Raw genomic sequence first — 15,631 nt, 5'->3', positions numbered from 1 at the left:
TAGAAAATTCAATTTCAGTTAATTTTTAATTTTTATTCCACTTTCTAATGATAATTTTTCATTAAGCATCTAATCACATCCTAGCATTTCTCATCAGCAAGGCTCAAGGTGCTTTACAAAAAAAGGGAAAAATATTATTCTGATTATCCTTATTAAGGCTTAGGTTTTGGGCAGCTTCTGCATATAATATAGGCCATAAATAATTAAAAGTACAATCTAATAAGGGAGAAATCCCCAGTTGTAAACTGAAGTGCCACACTGAAGAAGGCAGTGTGTTACAAGGCATGGCCTTGTAACCTAATCTCCCTGATCAGAACGGTATCCCATTAACCCACAAATCTCCCCTCTCCTGACCTCTCTGCCCCAAGGACAGGTAATTCCATGTGCAGGATCCAAGGGAGGGAGTCTCAGTGACCAAAAGCAGCCTGGAGAGTGTTCTATTGAAGTTCCTTGGTGTTTGAATAAAGGTCTTGTGTTTACCAAAATATCCAGCCTGAGCTGAGCAGGGTTGGGCATAGAACTGATGGGGTATTTTAGCAGAAATAGGGTTCAGAAATAAAAGCATTGCTCAAACTGGAGTCCAGAAGATACAGAAAAATGTTATGGCCTGGATCCAGTTGATCTACATCCTAAATAGAATTCTGACCTGAAACTTGCTCTGAGCTCTTTGTCAAATTTCATCGAAGTTGGACATGGGCTTTGCTGTTTGGGAATTTCATTTGCTTGTGCTAAACTGGGTCTGTGTGTCCCGACACCTGCGTGTCCTGCTGGGGGCTGGCTACATCGGCATCACTGTTTATCCACATAATTCAGCAGCAGGACTACGTGGATAAAGTCCTTGTTCTCATTCCAAGTACCTGCTGTCACATATGAGTTATTCTGTGGGAGTGTTTTTGTTCTCATCTGTGGTTACCCAGCGCTCAGCAATGACCTAATTGCAACATTCTCGTTAGGCAGAGAAATTTCTGAGTTTGGCTTTGCAGTTCACCTTCTCAGCAAGTAAATCTCTGCTCTGTAACACCATCTACCATCACTTGAGCTCAGCATTCATGAGGGATCATGAGGCTGATGAGGACAGTGTGTGTCTCTACAACAGCTTCTCCCACTGTAGCATTGCAATGTTTAACTCAGAGCAGGTGTAGACCATGTAGTCAATGAAAATTCCTGACTCTAGCAGCTTTCTTACCACTAAAGGACCTGCACCTGTGTTGGTCTGGTGTTGTGCAATTTCCTGGTAAGCTGGTGATATAAGACCAGTTACAAATAAAGCTGAAAAAGCCCAGACTGCCTTCTTCCCTAAGCCTGATGTGGCTTAATCTTGGCCAAGTTGGTGTAATTTTCAAATGTAACTCAAAGTGATGCTGACTGAAATGAGTCCCAAAGTTCCTTAGGATCTTGGACAGACCTGTATCTTGATATATCTGTGCTGCAATTTCTTCATTTGTATTGTGTTGACTGTAGGTCAGTCTCATTGCTGGAAGCTCGGAGTAGTGGGGCATGGCTGGAGCTCCCAGTAATGCTGGTGGTACTGGGATGTGCTGCACATGGCAGGGGAGGACCTGCAGAAATGAGGAAGCTGTGAGTGCAGGCATTTTGAGCAGCAGAATGAGGGAGGGTGAGGGGGGAAAATAGAACAGTCAGTAATAAAAACTAAACCGCCAGCAGGGTTGTAGGTGATGATGGGTTCCCTAAGAACATTCTCGTGTGCTGCTTAGGAGAGGGAGAAGAGAAGAGCTTTCCTGGAGAAGTGCATTTCCACACAATGAAGCCTTTGCTTTCTTCCCTTGCACATTTGTAGAGCACTCACATCTTTCTTTCCCTAACCCCGCAAGACATTCCCATTTCCTTTCATTTACCATGAAATAAGGAGATGAGGCATTGTTGGGCTCCCTTATTGACTTAACCTGTGGGAAGCTCCACGTAAATCCCTGAATTTCCCAGTCCTGACACCCAGGAGGTGTTTGTGGAGTCCAACACAAGGTGGAGGTTCCTGCACAGGGAGGGTTTGATGCTGTCCCAGTCCTGAGCCTGTGACTCTTAATCCTGCCTTGCTTTGAAGTCTGAAACTCAGGAGTCTGCATTAATGATCAAGGAGCAGGGCTGAATGTGGAATTCCTATGGCACAAAGGTAAAGGTGTGGGTAGGAATGTGGGAAGGAAATATTTAAGAGCAGCCTGGCATGTATAGTTAATAATATTAAGAAAATAATCATGTTAATGTCCTGTAGGTGCTCAGGTTCTCAAGGCTTTGAGCATCTTCTCATCCCATGTAGATCACTGTTCTCTGGCTGGATCCTGTCATGTCCACAATATTAAATTCCTTGAAGAGCAGAAAACTTCAGGTTTCAAAACTCTTTTCCGCTGCAGTGGGAAACTTGCTCTGCCCCCTTAGGCAGGAATGTCTGTTCCTCATGCAGTGTTTCAGAGCTGTGCTTGGCATTTGGCTGTCACTCTGTCCCACTCTGCCAAGTGTCAGTGATCCCTGAATGCTTAAGAAGTTCCTTGGGACTCTTAGCAGATGTGAAGCTCTTCTAAATTTGAGATCTGTCAGGAGCAGAATGCATTAGAACAATTATTCCTGACTTTGACTTACAACTATGTTAAATCTCACTTATTTTTACCACAGAGTGTGTTCTTTTTAGGGCTCTGAGCTGTTTCTCTAATTCAGGAGCTGTTCTTTCCAATTTTTACTTCATAAAGGAAAAGAGTCAAAACGGCTGTGTGTCTCACTACACATAATATACAGATTTATACAGCATTATGAAGTCTTGTGTATTTTTTTATGTGAACACAGGATTTCTTTATGTATTTAATACCATAGTGTAAATGAATATTTATGGAGGTGTCTGAGGTTTTTTGGGTCAGCTGTGTCAGGTGAAAAATTTGATCCAAATCCCAGGAGAAAAACCCCACCTCTGACATTGCATTCCCTTCTTGTCCCCAGGGAATTAAAAAGACAAAATATTTTAAGCCATTGAACATGCACCGAGCTTTAGTTCGTTAGCTAAGAAGGAGTAGGATGTCTTTCCGCAGCTCCATTCAAAACTGAAGAACAAAAAGCTACCTTGAAAAATGGCCTTTGGGAAGCAGATGGCAGAAGCCAAGAAACTTGAGCCCTTTGCTAATGAATACTCTGTCCTTAACATTGTCTCTTTTGTTTCCCACACTTCCATGAGCTGCACATGGATTCCATTTGGCAGTTTTTACCCCTTCTTCCTGGTGCCTGATCCGAGCACAGTTTGGGAGCTGGGGCAGCTGGCACTGAGGTGCTTGGCTTGGGGTTTATTTTTGCAGCCTCTTCATCCCTGTGGAAGCTCTGGCTCAGGTGTGTAAGGCAGCCCAGAAGACACAGCTTGGGTGCATCCCTCTCATGGGGAGAGGGAATCAAAGCTTTTCCAGCTTCCTGGCAAAGGGTGGAGCAGAGACAGGGCTGGGAGCAGGTTTGCTTTGATGAAAACACAGCAGCATTCCCACTGTGGCTCCCGTCGGGGAAGGTGTTGGAACTGGGCTAGGACTTTTTAAAGGAGAGCTGTTTTTCTTGGCATAGCCCTAAAATTGATGGAAAGTCAGGGTGGAGCCAAGGGATTTGGCATCATGGGAATTTCTCACACCAGCCTGTCTTTGTGTGGCAGCACCACAGAAGTGCTTTCTGCCGAGGGAAGCATTTACATCAGATGTTTATTTGAGACAGTGAAATTTATTCCAGTGAGTGATGATTGCCCAGAGTAAATGCAGTTCTTAGTAATGACTGCATTGTTTCCAAAAGCACAGCTAGCTCCTAGAGTTGCTGTTTGCTAAATTATTAGGGACGTAAGTAATCATCAATTTATAACAAAAATAGCATTTCATATCAAGAACATAATGCACTTTCATCCCTAATTTTTGTCTTGATAACTGTTAACCAAAGATCACCAGCAGAGAGTGCTGGTGCTCTTCCAGTATGTGGCAGCAGCTTTTGAAAATTGTAAAATCTAATCAGACTTTTTTCCATAATTCTATTTTTAGTTTTTCATTTACATGAAAATGAAATGTTAATCAATTACCTGTAACTTGATATCTTGCTCTGTCTAATTGTCAGTCTTTTTGTAGCTTACTCCAGGGGAAAGACTGCTTTTAGAAGCATATCTATGTATTCATAAAAATTCTAATTGGCACTTTTTGAAGCAGTTATTTAAGAGAAATGAATCTGTTTTGTTTCAATATGTTTCTTGTACCTAACATTTTTTTTTCTCCTTTCATTTCTCTTCTTTAATTTCATGTTCAGAACAAGCTGGTTACAGTACAGCTTCTGTAGCAGGGGAAGATGGTTCTGCTCCTGCAATTAGCAGAGCTCTTGTATGCACATGGCACTCAGTGTTTCACTGAGACCATGCCTTTATCCTTCCCAGGCAGTGCAAGGTTGCTCCCAGCCAGAGACTGCTGTTGGTTGGGCCTCTTTCATTTCTCACTTTGGAGTCTGCTTCTGACATCAGCATTAAAAATGAGTTGCAAGAGCTTTAAATCAAAGAGCACCCCTTGTCTCCCATGCCTGTGGTATTTATCAATACAGCTGCACCATTTTAAGGCCTAGAAGCTTTGAAGAGTTTGGGCTTTTTGGTATCAAACCAGCTATGGATGTCCCCTTTTAGGCTTTATGGTCATTGAAATATCAGGATTAGCAAGTCTGTTTTTTGCTGCAGAACCTGCTGTACATCTTGTTCACTTGTAATTTCACACAATCTTTAGTCCTTGAGAGGAAACAGATACTGTGCTGAAGTTCAGTGCCTCCATGCCCTACTCTTACAGTTCACTCTGGTCCAAATCCACTGTAAGCTGAGGGATTCCTTCAATTAATTCCAGCAGATTTTAAAGACACATCTCTTTTTAAGGAGACTTGAGAGGTAAGAGTGCAGAGAAGCAAGGGAGTGGTCAACTTTCTTACATCCAGGTTGTTAACATATAATAGACATCAGTTAAAGGCTTACAGAAGAACAGTGTTTTGTAAGGAAATCACTTTGTCCAGACTAACCTTATTTTGCCCAAACTACATTTAACTGTAAGGCACTGAGGTGTGAATGTGTTTAGGGCAAAGCTGAAACATTTGTTTTTCCATAGTTGGCAGTTGTTTACCACTCTCCTGGATACACAGCTCTCTTCTGCAGTTCTGCACAGACAGGGGCCAAGGTTCAGCAGTTAGAATAATTCTCCTTACAGGTGGTACCTGATCAATCACCTCACGGGTGACATGTCACTGCTGACCTCTATATTACATTTCACTGTGGTAAGCTGTTCCTTTTCTCCCCCTTCCTTGCAGGCCTTTTCTTCACCCCAGGAACCACGCTGCACTTGAGTTACAATCCATTAGAGGCACCTCCCAGACTGACAGACTTTTAAAACTCTTCACATGCAGCAGCATGAAAAGTCTTAGATGAGCTGGGGCTGTGTTACAGTGTAAATCACAGTAGAGACAGGACATGAAGTTGGCTTTGCAGAGGTTTCTATATCAGTTACTTCCCTCCCAGAAGTTATGTGGTCATCAAAGTTTTATTGTGTAGAATTGGTAAAGTAATACACTTGTGTAAAAAGACACAGCAGTTACTTAGTGAAGACCAGAGGAATAAGGAGTGTGTAACTGTTCCTGCTCGTGTGTTTTGAGAATCAAATTTTTCTAGCAATTCCACACATGTCAAGTTTGATGGTGTTAATTTCTGGTGTTCTTGAGCTGTGAATAGCTGTTCTTGCCATCTTGGTGAGTAATAGTAGTTCATGCCTCAATCTCTCGTCTGTCTGATTCTGTTTCCCTTCAGAAATTGTAGTTACTTTCCAGCCGTACCAACACAGGACCCAAGGGTGCCTTCCAAGCCTTGTTACAGCTCAGGCTGGATGTGGCAGCAACACCAAATCCTCTGCATATGACTTAAAGATGGCCATGGCCACCCTGAAGGTGCTGGGTGCTAAAACCAGATGGTGAAACAGCAGCAAAAGCTGCAGTACTGCATGTCCGAGCTCACTGTACATGTGGGCAGCAAGGCAGGGCCTCTGCAAGTGCAGACTGAACTCCCAGCCTCACTTTGGACCAACCACTCAACCTTCTGGTATCTTGATGCTTTCTCCACACATTTCTTGTGATTTTGACAAGGCTTTGAAATCTTTTGGTCTTGTTTTGATCTGTATTCCCAAACATGTGGTGTTGGTTCGCTTACTTACTTTTATTCAATGAGTATCTGTCAAACTCACCTGGAAGTGTCCAAGGCCAGGTTGGTTGGAGCTTGGAGCAACCTGGGATGGTGGAAGGTGCTTCTGCCCAAGGCAGGGGGTGGAATGAGATGAGCTTTAAGGTCCTTTCCAACCCAAACCATTCTGGGATTCTGACTTTGGCTTTTATGACAAGAAATACACTCTACTTTTTCAGAAATTCCTCTTCCTTGCTCCTACTCACATTCCTGGCAAACATCCTCAGCTCCTCTTCTTAGGATTTTTTTTCTGTTTCTTTGTATTACTGTCTGTTTACTGTAGGGTCATTATTTTGCCCAATAATGTATTTTGTAGACAAAGAACCCCTCACTTTGGTGGGGACGTTCTGTCTGGCCCCAAGAGCTAAATGCCACTTCTGAGCCCTGCTAACACTTTATTTTTATGTGCAAGAAGAAAAGCTCTGTTAAACTGGCCCGAGATCAGAGATGCACGGAAATTAATTCAGGGCCCTGTGCAGTGTGCTGAGTGGATGCTGAGCTGAGCTGTGGTGTGTCTGTACAGGAGGGATAATATCAGCAACTTCCTGAGCTCCAGCTGTTGCGGACAAAGGGCGCCAGAGTTACAGCCATTCCTGGAGGGAGGAACTTTAAGATGGAGGAATTTTAAAGAATGTGAAGGACAACCTCAAAAAATTGTAGGTGGAGCAACTCCAGGTTTTCCTAAGCCCGAGATTTACTCTCCTACTTTGAATTAGTTGCCGTTGTAGCGCTTATCTTTTGTGCTTTTTAGCACAACCACCGTGACCTTTGTGCGATTGCATGAATTGGCCCGAGCACGCTGGAACAGTTATTAGGAACCCCTTTCTTGTGTTGTTTCCTGAATTCCCACATTGTGGCGTGATGTGTGTATGGAAACTGCTCGCTTCCTCCGCTGGCAGCCGTTCAGATGTGTGCTGCAGCTCCTGAGCACCGGGCTGGGCGGGGAGCTGGGTGAAGGGAGGATACAGGGGGAGAGTGTTTTAAGGAAGAGGGTTTGGATTTCATGCAGCTTTGTTCTTTTGCAGTCCCGATAAGGCTGGTATCTCCAGTTGTGTGGGTTGAACACGAGCAGTGCTCCTGGAATAGGCAGCAGAGGAGCCGAGGTTAACACGCCTCGGGCAAGGCTCGCTGCTCCCCAGTGCCTGCATGAAGCAATGGTTGTGCTTTCCTGATGACTCTGCCTCCTCTCTTTACTCCCATATTTTCTTTGAGCATGTGGGAGGGAGACAGGATGTGTGACTGAAGCACAGTTTATAACTCTTTCCCTCGCTCTAGCTGTGCTAATTTCCCTTACAACGCTGCCCCACAGCATCCAGCAAATGTTGCCTTCAGTAGCTGCTGCTCCACTGCCTGGTTTTTTTCCTTTGGCGTTTCAAACTGTAAGGTTATGGGATGTTAATGAGCTGTTTACATGTGTTTCTGCATTTCTTCCATTAAAACATTCCAGTGAATGAATGTTGGTTATGAGGGGGGAAGAAGTAGATGTTTATAGATGCTGCATTTGGGATTTCTGTAATTTGACTTCCTGAATTTTTGTCCAAGTCTTTATTTTCAATGTTAACATTTGGGAATGTCGGAAAGGATTTATTTGCTCAGAGTGATTAAAAGGTAAATGGCTGAATCATGCCATCTCTCCTCACATGAAGGCCAAATTTCACAGTGCAAAGATTTGACATGTGGCCAGTTTTTGCACTTTCAGGGGTTTTTTTTGGAAACTGGTGGCATCTTAGCCTCAATCCTTACCAAATTGGTACTGCTTAGTGGGCTTCATATTTGCATGATCAGGCTTTTATGTATTAAATCAGCTGTGGACACACCGTGACAGCTGCATTCAGTTTTTTGTTTCGCTCTTTTTTTTTTTTGAAATTACAAGGTAATGACCAGGAGCCAAGTGAAAGCTGTCACTGGGAGATTGTCCTCCTCAGGAGTCCAGGACAGGAATGGCCTCACTGGGGGAGGATTCCAGTGCTCCCTATGCAAAAGCTGGAGGAGGAGGTGGATTGTGAGAAAGGCAGGGTAGATTGTTTGTACACAAATAAGTCCCTACTGAAGGACCAGTTTGTTATCTCTCGGCCTTGTTTAGGCTGGGGACTTGCCCTGATTACAGGGACAGGGTGAGGAGAAGTTGGTGTTGCTTAGCCCATTTCAGAACAAGAGCTTTGCCTCTTTGATGCAAAGACTGGTTCCATTACAGAGCTGACTGTGTTACTGCCATTACTAATCCTCCATTAGATTTTCCAAAACAAGACTGCCTTAAATCTTTCTTTTTAGCAGCATTTTGGGATCCTTTTACAGGCTTTTGAATGGGGTCACGTGCACAAAGGTGGTGCATCCATGCTTTGCTGTAAAGGTTGTGGAATGTTTAAAGATAAACTGTTTTAGGAGTTGAAATTCCACACTCTGATTCCAGGCACTTAAAGCCTTCAGCAAAAGCCACCTCTGAATGTGGCCACCATCTTTTATCATGTGATAAAATGCTGAAACACAGTAAAATCAGAGTTGTATTTGGGAGAACTGAAGTGTCTTCAGTCTCATCCTTCCACACTGACCATTATTTCCAGCTGTGGCAGAGTAGTAGAGGTCTGTGGATGTTTCCTATCAGGATAGCCTAAGTTTTGGAAGATCATGTGATGCACATTTTGGTTTTAAGTAGAAAATTATATACAGGGATCTCCTTTAATACGCTGCCCATATGCAGTTAGTAATGATCAGTTCTTGCCTTGCTTTAATTTATTTTCAGCATTTGGCCAGCAAAAAGGGGGCTGAGTCCTGGGCTGGTGTACATTGCTATAAACCCATTTCAGCCCATTTGGCAGGTTGGTTTTGGTGGGGCTGACTCCTGTAGGTGCTTCCACAGCTGCCCAGGCGGCTCCTCCTGCAGAGGGATCAGGGCTGTCCTGGGGGGCACCGGGCACAGCATCACCAGCCAGGCCAGGGAAGGGATTGTCCTGCTGTGCTCTGCACTGGGGGGTTCTTGCCTCAAATGTTTTGAGCCGTTTTGGGCACCACAATATAAAAAAGAATATTAAACTTTTAGAAGAGTGTACAAAGGAGGCCATGAGGATGGGGAAAGGTCTAGATAGAAACTCTTAGGAGGAGTGGCTGAGGTCACTTGGTGTGTTCAGCCTGGAGGAGACCTCATTGTGGTCTTCAACATCCTCCCAGGGGCAGTGGAGAGGCAGCTCCGATCTCTCTCTGTGAGCAGGGGCAGGAGCCAAGGGAACGGCTGGAGCTGTGTCAGGAGAGGCTTAGGTTGGGTATTTGGGAAAGTTTCTTGCCCCGGTGGGTGCTGGGGCACTGCCCAGGCTCCCCAGAGAATGGGCACAGCCCTGAAGCTGCCAGAGCTCCAGGAGCCTTTGGACACCGCTCCCGGCACAGGGTGGGGTTGTTGGGGTGCGTGTGCGGGGCCAGGATCCGCAGCGCTGCTCCCCGCGGCTCGGGCCGGTCCGTGTGTCCGTGTGTCCGTGTGTCCGCACACAATAGCGGCGGGCGGGCGGAGCGGAGCGGGGGCGGTGCCGCGGGCGGGGCGGGCCCGGGGGCGGCGGCGCTTCCTGCCCGCCCCGGCCCAGCGCGTCCCGCGGGCCGCCCGCGCCCACGGCAGCGGAAGGAGGCGGAGGAGGGAGCCGAGCCGAGCCGAGCCGCCCGTGCCGTCCGTGCCGCCGAGCCCGCCCGCTGCCGCTCCGCCGCCGCGCACAGGTAACCGCGGAGAAGCAGCAAGCGCAGCCGAGCCCGCCCGGGCGCGATGCCGCGGGCCGCCCTTCGCTGCCGGGGCCGCGGGCGCTGCGACTGCCCCGGGCGGCGCTGCCACTGACAGCCGAGCTGCCACCGCCGGGACGCGGACTTTTCCCTCTTTGTGTTTATTCTGCCGCTCTCGAGGTACCGCTATCCTCCTCCCAGCGACCGCGGGCAGGTCCTGGCTGACTCTGGGATTTTTTTTTTTACCCCCCACCTTCCAGCTCGATTGCCTGTTCTGAAAGTATATTTATTTTTAATAAAAGAAAAAGTCGAGCCACAAATCCAGTTCGTATCACATTCCCCGTTCTGTGGAGTCCGGTTTATTTCTGCGGTGAAAAAAAGTTTACTCCCCCTCCTCCAGTTTTATTGACACTGAGGATGAAGAAGGATTTGCAAATGAAAGCGCCTTGAAATACAGCATCTTTTGGAGAGAGCTCTGCAGTTCTCCAGCCCGTTAAATCTCGAATTCCACCCTTTGCCCCTGCTGAATCCACTGTTCTGCCCTTTACTCTTTGGGGTAAAAAACCAAACAACAACAACAAAAACCCGAGGGGAAAAAGAATACCTTCGGCAGCAGGGAAGCTTTGTGTGACTGACCCAACGAGCTACAAGTGTCCAGTTTCTGAAAAGAAGAAAACCCTTTTGTCTTCACCAGATCAGTAGGTAAGAGATGTGCTCATGCTGCAAGGGACTCTGCATTCTTGCTCCAGCCTTAACCTGGGAGTTAGACTGGCTCTCTTCTCTGTCAGCTTCTTTTGTCCATCACTTCTCTCTCCTCTAAAGTTTTTCTTTTCATCTTGCAAAATTCTTGCAAAAAAAAAAAAAAATGCTCATCCACCTATTTCACCAGTGGTAGTAAATTGCCAAAATGAATAGTGATGTACTTGTGTGTTATTGGATTTAGTAAAACTTGTGGAAGTCGCTGAAGTGGGTTTGTGTCAGGCTGTGTTTGAAAGCAGCCGTTTCTTGTGGTGCTCTTTTCTTTTGAGAAAATAATTGCAGTCATTGTAATCCATGTGCTGAGATTGTCTTTGCTGGTCGTGCTGCACAGAGGAGCATCTCTGTGCATTTATGTATCACACGTGCAAACAGGGCTGCCACGATCGGCTGATTTCTTGTTTCACACTGGAATTTGTTTTACATTAAGTGCTTTACTGCTGTGTCACAAGGTGTAAAAGTGTTGCACCCATAATTAGCAGCCTTAACAGATTATTGAACATGGTCAGGAGCACGCTTGGCACTGTGCAGAGTGAATATGAGGAGATGTTTTCTTTGTTTTGAGATTCCTTTTTTCCGAAGTAAGACTGAAAACGCAGCAGGGACATGTGCACATAATAACTGGATGGAGGCCCAGTCTCTGTGCAGGGAAACATATTTTGCAGAATACTCCTTTCTGTAGGGGCCAAGTGCTGAGTGTGTCCTGGTTTACAAGTGATAATACCACAGTGAATGTCTCATTTTCCTTCTCCCCCAGCTCTGTACCCACATTCCTCCTTCCTCGCTACCAGGCATTTCTGCAAGGGAAGGACCTGTGGAATTTTGTGTGGAGGCTAGTGGGACTCCTTGTGTCAGGGAAGATTGTATTGTTCCCTGTGGAATCACACAGCATCCCCCAGCAGGAGGAACTGCCTGTTCATGTGGTGAAACCAGCCTTGACATTGAGCTCTTCCCCACTGCGTGGGTTTTTCCTGTGGATGATACAGGAAATGCTACATATTGGTCTGTCCCGCTCCCTGTTCCTCTTTCTTTTTTAAGTTTTTTTTCCCCCCTTCCTCTTCCCTGGAGGGATTTCTGTGGGAAAAGAAAGTGGAATAGGTGAGGCAGCAAGTCAGCATGCTCTGAGCTGCTGGACCCTTGGAGACCTGGGGGTGCCTCAGTCTCTGCTGAGGTGCAGCAGCCAGTGGGGCACCTTGCGAGGGGACTGGGGCAAGTGACTGACCAGGATCCATCCTGGGGCAGAGGACAGGGTCTTGGTTTTGGCTGCTGTCTCACATTTTTCTGCTTGAATGTTTCAGGGCACTGAACCTTTTCTACCACTCAGGGTGGGAACACAAGAACTGTGTTCTTGAGCTTTCCCTACACCCTCGTGCTGCTCCCTTGTGAGCGATGGGCAGCATCACATCGGTTTTTCAGGGGTGCTGTGAAAACGTGAACCCTACCATCAGGCCCATGACCCTGTTAAATCTCTGGGTCAAACTTCCACCAGGGTTACCTCAGTGACTGCTCCTCGAAGGAGCAGGGTCACGAGCTGACCCTGGAAAAATTTGTGCCGTAGTGGAAGCTGCAGGTTCATCTGGGACACCTAGTCTCCCTCTCTTTTACTTCCAGGACACGTATTTGCAACATAACCCCATCTTTCAAAGATTCCTGGGAGCCACAAAGACAATGTAGAATGATTTATTATTCTTGAGGAAAGGGTGGGATTTCCAGATGGAGGAAATGGGGTGCCTGCTCATCCCACAAGCGCTTTGCCTTTTGGATTCTGGAGGTGTTTTGCAGGCAACGCTGGCTGCCCTGGGGAGAAGGCTGGAGGCAGAGTGGGCCATGTGGCGTGGGCTTGGAGTTTGCCATGACACTTGAATTTCAGTTGTGCTGGCTGGTTAATGTGCTGATAGCATGGTTCATCATCCTGCCTGCTCCTGGTGACACACAGCATCAGATTGTGCCATAAACATGGGACAGTCAAGGCATTCCCCTTTCCCGAAGCACACTTTGGACTAATGCTTTGTAGCAGAGAGTGGCACAGCTGGGCCACAAGGTTTTCATATGCCTGTGATACAAATGTATAAAAATTCTCTGCGGCCTCTAATACAGCTCAAAGGGCAGCTGATTTAGACGTGCCTGAGTGTTGAGGTCAGGAGATCACATTCCATAGGTTACTAGATGAAAGTGCTTCAAGAGGGTATAGCATAAATATTTGATTCATGTAGAAGGGATTGGTGCAAATCCTTTTGTTCCTTCCCCAGAGATGTTCTGGAGGAAAAGCACTGTTAGGAGGAAAAAAAACCAAACCCACCAAACAACAGAAACCTTGTAACTTCTTTGTGCTAGAGGAAGTTGGATGGTAACATAGTGTATTATTGCTGAATTCCACTAAAATTCTTCTCGTGGGATACACCGTCTTGGAGAACTCTGAAGGGAACTAATGTTTTTAAGTGTAAAATGACTCATAATGCATGGGCTCTTGAGGTTGGGTTTAACATTGTATGCAAACACTGCCAGCTGGTGGGGATCTTTTGGGATAAATAAGAACTGTATTTGCACAAGAAGGCTTGAATGATGCATTTCAGATGCATCCTGATTAGCATAAGCCATTCACTTTGCAAAAGAATAGCCAGAATCCCAGAAGTGGAGATAATTTAATAGTTCTCTTGTTCTCTTTAGTCTGTCTTGCATCAGCAGATTGACCAATCTTTTTGTTTATTTAGAAATAAGGTTGCATTGGTTTGCTGCTAGGTTTTCCTAACCATGACAGTGAAATTGAGAATTTGCAACCCCCAAGTTCTCAGAACATAAATGCTTCTCCCACTTCTAACCCTTCCTTTTGTTTCCAGTTGAGTGTAATGTGATTTATATATTTTTTTGGTGGTTATTTTGATAGAACAACTTGCACCATTTAATTCTTCCTAGGGCTTAGTACAATGATGCCTTGCTCCATGGCTGGGGCTCACTGTCACTGCAATGAGCAAACAGCTCAAGGAAATTTTGAGCTCATTAAAGCTTAATTTTTTTAATGTGGAGTAAAATATGAGCTTGGTTTAGATTGTTGTATTAATGTATACACAGGAATAGGTCTTCAATTTTAGAATTCTCAACAGTCCAAGAGTGTGTTAATGTATGAATACTTCTGTCAGTGAAAGAATTTGTCTGTTTATACCCCTTGTGGGGCAGAACTCCTTGTGCACTTTTTGTTTCATTCTTACTAGTGACTTTTAAAGAGCTGCAGAGCTCTGACCTGCAGGGAAGACAAAACCCAGTATAATAAAATTCTTACAAGTTCAGAGTATGTATTAAACTAAAAGCTGGCTCCAAACACCTGTAAATGATGAGATTCTCTGTTTGGTGCAGAATATGTTGTGTGCTGGGTTCTGTTGTGAATTAAAAAAAAATGATGACCTTGTTCTTGGCAAAAGGTTCTTGGATTAATGGATGTTCCCACTTTGGACTGAAGTGTAAATGCTTTCAGAATAAAGTAAGATGCCTGTTTTCCCCCATCTGGCTGTTGTTGCACATTCTCACATTTCAAGGTATTTTCAGACACTCACTTTTGAAGAAGTCCTCTCAAAGGGTTCCTAATCAAAGCAGCCTTATGGATTTTTTTTTTCTTTTCCCTTCTTGCCATTGTGGACAATATAGTGGGAGTGGAATGTCCTTGGTTGCCAATGTTTGCTGCTAGGTATCCCCCTTCCATGGAGACCAAGTGTTTATAAAAGTGTGAGAACAGCCATTCTTGGGGATTGGCAATAAGGTCCAGGCTCTCTTTCTCCTCTTCTGTCCACTGAAATACAAGAGAGGACTTGGTTCCTCATAGAAGTGTTCCAAACTGCCTGTTGCTGGGGTTATACACTTGCAGGAAGCACTAGAGGATTTGTCAAAGTGATTTAGTCCATTGTGTTGAATTTGGGCCACAACCTATTTCTCTAAGCTCATTCCTTTTAGGAATTCTCTGCTTTTCTTACTTTCTGATGAGTAGGTACTTTCTAGGTTAGGCTTCCACATACCCTGGTGCCTTATCTTCTCTCTGTACGTGCCCCATATGTGGCAGCAGCATCATGTTGTAGACTTAAATCATTGTCTTTTATGAAAGAGCAGGCACCTATGTGCCCTGTGAGTCCAGTTTGGCTGCAGGAGTTGTTAAACCCTTTTATACAGGAGAGAGTGTATTCCCAAGCAGCTCTGGAATGCAGTGCTGGCCACAGGAAGAACTTCATGCTGCAGCCTCCATGGCCATACCTTCAGCCTTTCCAAAAGCTGATACTGGAACTGTGTCCATGTGAAAGTAATGGGCTGCATGGAGAGCTCTAAAGTCAGCAGATATCCAAATCTTGCATATTACCTGGCTCTCCAGAGTAGCCTTGAAATGTTGTCTTCAGGACAGGAAAAAGATCCAACGACTTTGGGGGAAAATAGTGTGAAGTTGTTCCTAGGAGCAATGAATTTTTAAATACGCAATATAATCTTTTCTTACTTGCCTACTATGCCTGTAAGTGAAAGGAGCTTTTCGTGGTTGATGGAATTTGTGTTTACATGGACACTTGAATGTAATTTTTAAAGTAAGAATAGATTTAAAACATACCTGTGTATAAATGGCCATTCAGGGCAAACCAGACATTTGATGTCAGCAGGAGCTTGGTGCATGAAGAGTGAATAGGAATAGAAAATGAAATATGAATTAAAAAAAAAAAAAAAACCCTGAGAACAGAATTCAAAGGCCTATGGAAGCAAACTCCTCAAAGCTTTAAAACCCTGTCTTAGTAGAATGGAGAGGTTTGTGTGAGGTGCTCAGCTTAGGTGCAGGAAGAACGCGTGTTGGAGGCTCCCCTGGGATGGAGCTGTGGCCATCCCTCGTGGTGGTTGTTGGATGTGTCATCCCTTGTCCTGGGCAGCTCCCACAGGGCTTGCCTGGCCCTGGAGAAGTGAGGGCTCCCTCCTGTTCCCAATAGCTGAGTGTCTCCTCTGGTCCTG

At 45.3% G+C, this 15,631-nt stretch overlaps 1 protein-coding gene across 2 annotated transcripts in view; it reads left to right on the top strand.

Moving 5' to 3' along the window:
* Window positions 1–15,631, top strand: part of AMOT (angiomotin) — a 60,123-nt gene that overhangs the window by 1,142 nt on the left and 43,350 nt on the right. Inside the window, exon 1 of one of the 2 annotated variants that reach the window (XM_053990263.1) lies at window positions 9,902–10,609. The exons of the other annotated variant lie outside the window; for it this stretch is intronic. The gene's annotated coding sequence lies outside the window, so the exon portion shown is untranslated. Of the gene's footprint in view, window positions 1–9,901; window positions 10,610–15,631 lie in introns of those variants that run through there. 2 annotated transcript variants of the gene reach the window in all.

This window comes from Vidua macroura, chromosome 14 (assembly GCF_024509145.1).
Source record: "Vidua macroura isolate BioBank_ID:100142 chromosome 14, ASM2450914v1, whole genome shotgun sequence".
Classification (NCBI taxonomy): Eukaryota; Metazoa; Chordata; class Aves; order Passeriformes; family Viduidae; genus Vidua; species Vidua macroura.
This window is presented reverse-complemented; position numbering and strand designations above follow the sequence as displayed.